This window comes from Sorex fumeus, unplaced genomic scaffold (genome assembly GCF_029834395.1).
Source record: "Sorex fumeus unplaced genomic scaffold, SorFum_2.1 ptg000081l, whole genome shotgun sequence".
NCBI classification, from domain to species: domain Eukaryota; kingdom Metazoa; phylum Chordata; class Mammalia; order Eulipotyphla; family Soricidae; genus Sorex; species Sorex fumeus.
Genome location: NW_026606138.1, coordinates 17,389,943 through 17,400,371, shown reverse-complemented (window position 1 = coordinate 17,400,371; position 10,429 = coordinate 17,389,943). Strand labels below are relative to the sequence as shown.

General features: G+C 42.9%; 1 pseudogene; it reads right to left on the bottom strand.

The window, feature by feature from the left end:
* Positions 1–1,081: 1,081 nt before the first annotated feature.
* Positions 1,082–3,349, bottom strand: LOC130038901 (antizyme inhibitor 1-like; annotated as a pseudogene).
* Between the last annotated feature and the right edge of the window lie 7,080 nt (positions 3,350–10,429).

The following is a 10,429-nucleotide window of genomic DNA, read 5'->3' as shown; positions in this document are numbered from 1 at the left end:
TGCTGAAAAGGCAACAGTAGACCATTTGTTTTCTATTGCTGGTTAAGAATAACATATGATGTCGCCTGGCTGCAGTAGTGGTCCCGATGATTCTTATTTTGTTCCTCTTGAATTCATTCTTTAGGTCTCTGATTTGCCCTTGAGCTATTTTGAGGTCTTTTCCTATTCTATGTTGTTCCCTATATGCTTTCTGCAGCTCATATTCAAGCTCACTGATTCTGTCTTCAGATGTTGTCATTCCACTGTTGAGGGCACCCACTGAGTTTTTTACTTCATCGACTGAATCCTTTATTAGTGACACTTCTGTTTGTAACTTTCTTACTTCTACTGTCATTTCTTCCTTTATTTTGTTGGATGTCCTTTACACTGTTTCTTTCTTGTCTTCCTTTAATTTATTGGATGCTTGTTCTACTTTTTCTTTGAGCTCATTGAATATCTCAACATTTCACCTCTGAATTCTTTATGAGAGAGATCGTACTTGTGGGTATTCCCTATTGAGGATTCTGGTCTCTTTTCCTCACCCACTCCTCATGGTGGGGATTTGCGCTGTTTATTCATGTTGCTGTGGTAGTATGGAGGTGGGCCCCTCCAAATTCACTATCAGTGTTCCCCCTCTTGCCACAAGAAAGGATTCTGGATGAGTTTGGTCAATAGTGTTCACCTTTTCCCCCTTCTAGAATACTAACTTCCTCTTTGGTGCTCTTCTGTGACTTATGTGAGGCCTCTATGCAGCTTCAGGGGATGTGTTTTTTTATATTAGGTTTGTTCAGATTCTGTGTTCAAGTTATTTTGGTGAGATTGGAATAGGCTAGTGGACTATTGGCCTAATGTGTTTGGGGTAGCCTGGTTGTCCTCCTCAGAATTATGTAATGGCGATTGAGATGTGAGTTCAGAGCTCTGGGAAAAAAGAAAATAAATGCAGCCGCGTGAGTGGCCCTCACCCCAGAGGTCATTCTCCCCCTCTGCTGCTGTACCTGTGGTGGAGTTGGCCGCATTGGTGCCTGTGCAGGATTAAATCCTGCTTCTGGTGCAGTCCTAAAATTTGCTGGGATCCCCTCTGGCCTATGTGCTTGAGGTCACCTTAGCCTAGAGGGGGTCTTGCAGTTCCCTTGGTCTGCTGGCTGGGCACACTGCCCCTGTTGTCATATTTCTTGTGAATCTCTAGAATGGTACTTAAGACCTCAGACAGTTTACCTGCAAATGAACCATAAAAACCATCATTCCTATAATACATGAAGGCTGGTTCATCACTTTCAGTTTTTTCTACATTAGAGGAAAATTTGTAGTTTTCAACAACTTTCTTTGCAAGAATGTTAACTGCACGTGTGAATGCAGAGACATCTGGTAGCTTCCAGGTTCTGAAATTATCTTAATGCCAGACCCTTCAGGAAAGTAAATATCCAACAAAGGGATGATGACATGACTTGTGAGTTCAAAAAGTGTGGGGGCTCAATGGGTGCGTTCAGTAGTCAAGAGTTGCCTCCCCACCCTGGCTGACCAACGGTGATAGGCACATGAAGGAAGGTATGGGCACTAGGCTGGTTGGTGATCAGTCGCTGTTTATTCCAATCTATTTCTGTGTCCTATTCTAGTTTCCCAATGTGCACATTCCAGTCTTACATTGCCCTTCATTCCAGTCTCACACTGCTCCTCATTTCAGTCTCAACCTGCCTTATCATTCTAGTCTCGCACTTATTCATTATTCAGCCAATCCCACAGACTCGGGGTAGCAAATACACATAGGTGTTTTAGCACAATCAGCAGATGCAAAGCCCTTCCCTCAGGGAAACTGCTTCTAGGACAAAATCTCATCCTGTAAGGAGATCTGTCCAAGGGTTAAATTCAATATAAAGTGTATTACATTCCCCTTTCCTTTGTCCAGTTCCATTTAAACGGTCATCTTAAATTTACTTCTTAATAATATTTCTAGTCACTTTGTATGGACAGAGTATAAGAGATATATTGAAGAGTGGCTCTCCTGAGGAGATCTCATTATATATCCCAGACAACTGTTCTCAGGCCATGTCCTTCTTAACCCAGCAGTGTCCTTATCCAGTTACTTCTTTTTAGGTGATGACAGTGTTTGCCCTGACCATGCTCTAAACTTATAAGCATTATGGTGCTTGGCCTGTCCCTTTTCGATTCCTGGGTAGCTTACAGCTTGCTCAGGAACCATCCAAGTCCTTTGTTGAGACCCTCCTTTTGGGGTGTTAGGAACTAAGGGCAACTAAGGCTTAAGTCAAAGTAAATATGACAGATGCCAAGGAGCAAATATTATTCAGAGTCAATTAACTCCCAAGTTACAATAGCATAGCATTAACTGTCTTCCTATGTCTATACAAAAAGGACGTTACTCTAAAGTAAACTATGCAAAGGACATAAAGGAAAGAGAAAAGCATTATTTCACTTGCATACACAAAATCCAGAAGAATCTTACTTTACAAGTGACAGGGTCTGATTTGGGGAATAAGTGATTATCAGGGGAAGCAGAGCACAAAGGAGAAGTTAAAGATAAACACAGAGGAATGGGAGTGCCTCTGGAGCACTGTTATGGATGTTACTTGGTTAACCTAAGTTCCTTGCAGCAGAGAAGAAAGGACAAAACAATGTTATACAACAGTGATTTACCTTTTTCAGCTGATATTCAGTTCCTACGAAACCTCCGCCAATGTCTAACATGTTCATTGTAAAACCAAATCCTCCAGGCATGTCAAACACATTGGACATAAGATACTGCATGTACATACACTTGGGATTCTTTGCAAAAACTTGAAACATGAAACTTAACCCCAATAATTTGAACATCAGGTTCCTTATCACATACCAAGAGATGCCTACAGTTCTTCAGGGTAGTGGAAAACTTCAGGTTATCCTCTTCACCTCCAATAGTATCTTCTGTTGCAGTATGTAGTAAGACCTTGGCATTTGCGTGATTTCATAAAATTTTCTTCTATTCAACTTCATTGTCATGTGTCATGATATTCACTCCAACTTTTGTTGCATACTTAATCTGAGAAACTTGTTTGCAGGGACTTACATAAATTATGTTTTCTGGAGATACACCCAAATCTTGCACTAAAGCCACTTCAGTTTTACTGGAACAAGCCAACCCAGTGCCAAGAGCTGCCAAAATCTCAAGCACAGCTGGAATATAGTTGCACTTCATTGTGTAGAATGGCTTGAGCCACTGACTGTCTTCACAATCTTCCCTAGATCTCCCACACAAACAAGCATTCTTTCCTGCCGGGGTATGTTCATAAACATAGTTATCAATAACATTTCCAAGGTTTTTTCCTTCATCCAACAGGCCAACGGGGGAGTTTGCATCGTCAATAAATCTTCCTTTCATCTCAGCCAGTATTCCACAAAGCCAAAAGTCATAAACCAGGAAAAACAAGAGACCGGCTACCAAGCCTTATGTCTGGCTCCTTAGAATATGCAATAAAATGAATAAGTTAGGAGATGGACCCCCACTTCCCCCCGTAATCAGCTAGTTTCCCAAGGTGACTCAGCGTTGAAGTCAAACTGCTCTCTATACAGCATTTCTCCTAGGCCCTCTGAATAGCTGTATACCTGGTCAGAAAGTTTGCCATGGCTAACTCTTTTGCCATGGCCCAAAGAGTCAGGGTATTTTTATTTTTTAATTTAATTTTATTTTTCATGATATGTTTAAAGAGGGATGTGGTCACTATGCGCAGAAATACCTAAAGTGACCATAGACTACAGGCACAACATCGGGTGGGTGGAAAGCGCAGGCAGTCCTGACACCAGCTGAAGGGAGAAATGGGAAGTACGGGGTGGGGAGTGTGGAGAGAGCAGAGAGGAGTACCGCAGATCCAGAGCGTGAGAAAACAAAAAGAGAGAAGCGGCCGAGAGGGAGAGAAAGGAGAGAAGAGAGAGAGAGAGAGAGAGAGAGAGAGAGAGAGAGAGAGAGAGAGAGAGAAGGAGTGGAGGGGAAGGAGGATACAAAACACCGCAATTGAGCGAAGAACTGGAGAGTGTGAACACAAATAATTTTTTTTTAGTGCAAAACAAATTTTATTTATTTACTTTTTAATTTTAAAGCCTCTGTCAGGATTCCCCTTGGGGTTACTTAGTGATAATTTCCCAGAACCTCCACACTATAAATTTTTCTCTTTCCCAGGTTAGTGATGTGCAGTTTCAGCTCTCTCATGACCTGCTCTTGCTTGAGTTTGTACTTTCTGTCTGTCTCTCTCTTTGCATTTTTCTAAGCAAACTTAATTACAAACAAAAACTATCTTGTTGGGGGCCTGGATGATAGTACAGTGGGTAGGAGGTTTGTCTTGCATGCCGCGGACACAGGTTAATCCCATGTGGTCCCTCAAGCACTGCCAAGGATGATCACTATGCGCAGAGCCAGGAGTAAATCCTGAACAACACTGGGTGTGTCCCCAGTAAAACAAACTATCTTGCTTCACTAAAGTGAAATAAACTCTCTCATCAGTACGTGTAACAGTCGTGATGGTCATTGTTCAGTTAGATACACTACTGGGAGGATTAGTGACCTTCTATGACCTCTTACCCAGTGTCATCCCATGAGAAAGTGGCGAACCAATTGTTGAGCTTCCCAGCATTTGTCATTTAATTTGAATAAGTGCTGCAGTGTTCTCCAGACCCACTGCACATGTATACTGGAAAAAAAAATGTCACAACCCTTCTGTTTTCTGTCTTTTCAAGTTCAATACAGTATTTCATAAATTCAATAAGATGCCCAACATATTTCTTATAAAATGGAATTTCTGTCAATGATGGTCTCATTCTCCTAACTCTGAAAGAGCCTTGAATATGGCGCTTTTTTAAAAAATCTCAGGGCTAGGACAAAGGAGACGTTACTGGGGCCTGCTCGAGGCAATCGACGAATAACAGGATGGTCGTGATTCGTGATTCATGATTCTGTCAATGCTTTGGCCCAACTGTGGGCTAACATAAATATTTTGTGTGTTTAAGATGGGCGAGGCTAAGTGAGGGCATCTGTTAGCTTAAGTATACTCAATGTATTATCAGGCTGATTAGTTAATCAGGGTGTCACTCCACTGTCAATGAAGCTCTGTAGCTGCTCTCAAATGGGACCAGAGCTCAATCTGCCTTTTTATGTGAGCTGGCTGGAGCAAACAAGAAATTAAGCTGGAGTGTTGAGCTTTCTTCAGTGAGCACTTAAAGGGTGTCTGGGAACATCCAGGAGTAATCTTGGACTGCAAGAAGCTATTCTTGAGCTGGTCCCCTCTGTACAGAGATATGAACAGAGCTGTAATATGTTCAAAGATTTTCAGTTTCCTTAATGTTTTTGTAACTCTCTTATTAAGGAGTTATGCCCCTTCAATAGTCTTCATTGGGGCAGGGGGATTTGTTTTGGAGCCACATCCAGCTGTGCTCAGGGTTTAGTCTTGTCTCTATGCTCAAGGGATCACACCTGGTAGTATTTGGGACCATAAGGGATGCTGTACACTTTGGGCACGTACCCTACCTTCTGTACTGTCTCTTCAGCACAGAATATGTTTTCATGTTATCTTTATTTGCAAATGAAGATTGACTGACTGTAAATGCTGTTGAGACTTTTAGTGGCAATAGACCACCACAATGTAAGGTCTATCCATGTAAAATTACAATGTTATTATCTACTCAACAACAGAAAATGAGTTTTAAAAAGTTTAAAATGGGAGTTGGAGAGATTGATCAGCAATGGAGGTGCTTGCCTTGCATGTGTCTGATCTTGATTCCATCTCTGGCACTACATAGGGTCCCTTGGGCACAAAACCAGGAATAATCCTAGAGCATAAAGTCAGTAAGCCCTGAGCATCACTCAGTGTTGATCTGCCCATTCCTGTGAAATAATTGGAGCAAACTAGAACATGAGCTGTAGTGTTGTATTTTCTAAAGTAAGCATTTAAAGGATCTCTGGGAGGGGCTGGAGAGATAGTATAGTGAGGAGTGTGCTTGCCTTGCACACAGCTGACCTGGGTTCGATGCCTGGCATCCCATAGGGTCTGCCAAGCACTGTCCTGAGCATCACTGTGAGTGGGCCCAATGTGTAAGTAAAATTTTTTAAGCACAGCAGGTTGGGCATTTGCCTTGCACGCAGCCAACATGGCCAACCTGAGTTCGATTCCTCCGCCCCTCTCAGAGAGTCCGGCAAGCTACCGAGAGTATCTAGCCTGCTTGGCTTTGCTCCCCATGGTGTATTCAATATGCCAAACACAGTAACAGCAAAGTCTCACAATGGAGACGTTACTGGGCCTGCTCGAGAAAATCGATGAACAACGGGAGGACAGTGACAGTTTAAAGTTTCTTTTAAAAAAATTAATAATGGTGGGACGAGAGAAGTAGTACAGCAGGTAAGACACTTGCATTGCACATGGCTGATACTTGACACCTGTGCATTGTCAGGAGTGATCCCTAAGCACAAAGCAAGAATAACCCCTGAGCAAGGCTTAGTGAAGCCCCCAAACAGATAAAAAATTAAAATTAAGAATGATTAATTCTGGGTTGCAAATATTGTACAGGGGATAGGATGCTTGCTTTGAATGTTGTCAACCCAGGTTTGATCCTCAGCATACCATATCGTCTCCTGTATACCACTGGAAGTGTTTCCTGAGTGCAGAAATAGGAGTAAGCTCCTTAGCATTTCTAGGTGTGGCCCCAAACCTAAAACAAAAATGAATTATTTAATTATTTTAGCATAGATGAGACCACTTCACTATCCAGTCTGTGTGACAAGCAAGTAAAACCTTCTTTCCTTTCTTTAATTCAAGATTTTTTAAGTGTTGGGAATCAAACTCAGATCCTGCACATTCAAAGAATTCTCTCTAGAACTGAGTCACTTTCCTGGGCTTAAATATTTGTAATTTTCACTCACATTGTTGTGGAAAGGTGGAAAGGGAATAAAGACTGGATCAGAGATAACCTAAGGACAGTGGGGGTAGTATCATGAGCACTTTGAAGGAGAAGAGGTGCAGTAACCTTGTGTATAAATACCATAAGCCTTCACACTATTGTACCCATGTTACTTGAACTATCAGGAAAATAAATGAATAAATGTTGTCATTGTTGCAACTGAAGATCACTTAATCAAGTTACACTGAAACTAAATCTTTTGGCAGGAGAACAAGAAGTTTTATTCACATTGGTCCCATGGACTGGTGGACTGAAGCTAGGCAAGGCACCCAAAGGTATTGGCCCAATCAGGGGTGTCAAGAGCACTTTTATAGAGCACATTGTGGGCATATGCCTTCTTCTCTATCATGAGAAAATTTAAAAAGCTCATGGGCCACATACCATAAGGTATGTGTCCCAGAAGATGGTTATTTTAAAAAGATTAAGTATTCAACTTTAAATGATATAGATAAAACAAATAAGGCAAAACTCATTGTGTTATAGTTCACTAAACTTCCTCCTTTCCAGAGAGATTCAAAACATTTGAAATGAACAGTTAAATTCAGAAGACAGCCAGTAAAATTTGACATCAGTAAGAATGTTTCAATGAGACCATATCTTATGATTTTTTAGGGGAATTATCCCAATATGTCAAAATGAAAGATCTTGTTTAAAAAGAAATGTGGGAGGTGGAATGACAGTACAGTGGGTAGAGCACATTTCTTTCATGTAGCCAACCTGTATTTGATCCTGCTTCATAAGATATGGTCAGTCCTGCTGGGACTGATCCCTAAGCACAGAGCCAGTAGTAAATCCTGAATACCACAAAGTGTGCCCCATCCACCAAAAAGAGGACTGTGGGTGTTCTCACAAATAAAACGAATCATAATTAAGTATACATCAGAAATTTTTTAAAAAAAGAGTTTTGGGGAGATACCCGCACCCAGTGGTGTTCAAGGGACACTTTCATCATTGTTTGGGGCCACATGTGGTATTATTTACTACTATATAATTTATACTAATATATAATTTACTACTATATAATACTGGGGGTAGCTGTAAGCAAGGCAAGTACCTTTTCTCCTGAAATCTCTAGAACCAAAAATATTTTAATAGCAATTAAATCATTCTGAAACAAAACATGTATTAAAAGTTGGAATGTGGCTTGGAGGTCAGCCACACATGCTAGGGGAAAAGGGAGCTCAGATAGAGAAGGGAGCACCAAATAAAGGGTGTTGGGAGGATCCTCTGAGGATGGGAGAAGCATGCTGAAAGTAAACTATAGACCAAACATGATTGCCACTCAATGCCTCTTTTGCAAACCACAACACTCAAAAGAAGAGAGAGAACAAAAGGGAATGCCCTGCCACAGAGGCAGGGTAGGATGGGAGGGATGGGGGTGGGGGGTGGGAGGGATACTGGGACCCGTGGTGGTGGAAAATGGGCACTGGTGGAGGGATGGGTATTTGGTCATTGTATAATTGAAATCCAAGCACAAAAATTTGTAAGTCTACAACTGTACCTCATGGTGTTTCACTAATAAAATTTTTTTTTAAAAGTTGGAATGAAATAAGTCTTCTGGGCATGAAAGGTTGAGAAAATTGGGATAAAAACAAGCTGTCTTGTTGCAATGGGAGGGTCACCAAGTGAAGAATTGAAAGTGTTGGAAGCCATTGGTACCTAAGTAGTGGCACCAAGAAAAGAGGTAAGATGAGCTAGTATTCTGACACGGTCCTGTCATTTCCATTAAATGTGTGCAGGGAAGAAAAATAGTCAATTAGATCATGTATTTTAGGTCGGTAGGGAGCTGCCTTCATGCTGCCAACCGGGGTTCGGTTCCTATGGTCTCCCAAGGCCCGTCAGGAGTGATCCTAGAGTGCAGAGCCAGGAATACCGCTGCGTGTGGTCTTAATAAAACCCAAAAAGGTACGTCAGACATCGTTGGCTCTGTTCTTGAAGCACAGTTACCCAAGCTTCTCTGAGTCCCTGAGGAGAAGGCACGGGTAACTGTGGGAAAAAGTAATCCGTGCTGAACTGCATTTCCCAGGACTCTCTGGGGACACTTCCGGGTTCTGCATGCGCAGGCCCAGAACCAACTTCCTCCCCATTTCCGCCAGCACTTCCTGCTTCTGGAGTTCCGGGGGCAGCTCTCGGATGCTTGCTATGCGGTCAGTTCGCTCCAGTGGAGGAGGATCGCGGGCGCTGGACACAGGTTCGGGACAAGCGGAAGGTGGGTGAGGGGACGGGGACCCGTTGTGATGGGTCTGGACACAGTTTCGGGAAGAGCAGAGGGTGGGTGAGGGGACGGGCCCCGTTGTGAGGCTGACCAGGAACCCGGCTCCGGGAACTCGGAGTGGGAGGGAGTGGAACTTCGGGGTGTGGAGCGGATGAAGGTGGGAGAAGGGGATCCCGGGGCGCAGTGACAGCCCAGAGAGAGCGACCCCCTCCTGCTCGGGGTCTCATCTCTGACAGTGACTGGGTGGGGCAGGGCTGTCAAAGTCTGCCGGAAGCATTGCGCGCATGGAGCCCAGGGTCCCAGCAGCCCCTCAGGACAGTCGTCACTGGATCTCACAAAGTGCGTCTGCATCCCAGCCTTTTCCAAATTTTCCAGGGTGCGTGAGCTGGGTCAGGAGAGAGGAACTGCTCTTTGCAGGAAAGGAAGTCCCGTGAGCTCTGCTCAGATTTCCCGTTGTTTTTTTTTGTTGTTGTTGTTTGTTTGTTTCTTTGTTTATTTGTTTTTGTTTTTGCCTATTCCCACAAAAGAATGATTTCAGGAGGAAATGGATCGTGAAGGAAAATAGTTTAGAGGGAGTGGGGAAGGGTAACAGTTTCATGAGAGAATGCAGACTTCTTCAGTTTTGAAACTCTCTATTTAGGGCCAGGTGATCAGGTGCTCTGGTGTGTGGTGGATGGTTGTGGACCTGAGTGCAGCCTCCCCCTTCACCCTCAGAACCACACTTAGGACCCTTCACCAAACGTTCTGTTGCTGGAATCTTATACCCTGGGTGCTTGGGGCTGCTTCTCCAGCAATTTTTATATGTTTTATTTTCATAAAGTGTTTCACAATGGGCTGGAGCGATAGCACAGCAGGTAGGGCGTTTGCCTTGCATGTGGTCGACACAGCTGACCCGAGTTCGATTCCTCCACCCCTCTTGGAGAGCCCGGCAAGCTACCGAGAGTATCTCGCCTGCACGGCAAAGCCTGGCAAGCTACTCGTGACGTATTAGATATGTCAAAAACAGTAGCAAGTCTCACAATGTTACTGAGCCTGCTTGAGCAAGTCGATGAACAATGGGAGGACGGTGACAGTGACTTTTTATAATCAGAAAATTCATTTATTGTAGCCTTTTGCACTCAGTTGAAATGATTACATGACAGTAAAAGGTAATCTGAATATGAAAGATAGTCCTGTTCTTCTTTTTTTACAAATATCTTTATTTTGTTAAAGTATATTACATTACAATTTACTTTATACTTGGATATTGTTATGATGATAATCATGACTCACCTGTCATTAATAACACTTTAAAGAAATTCT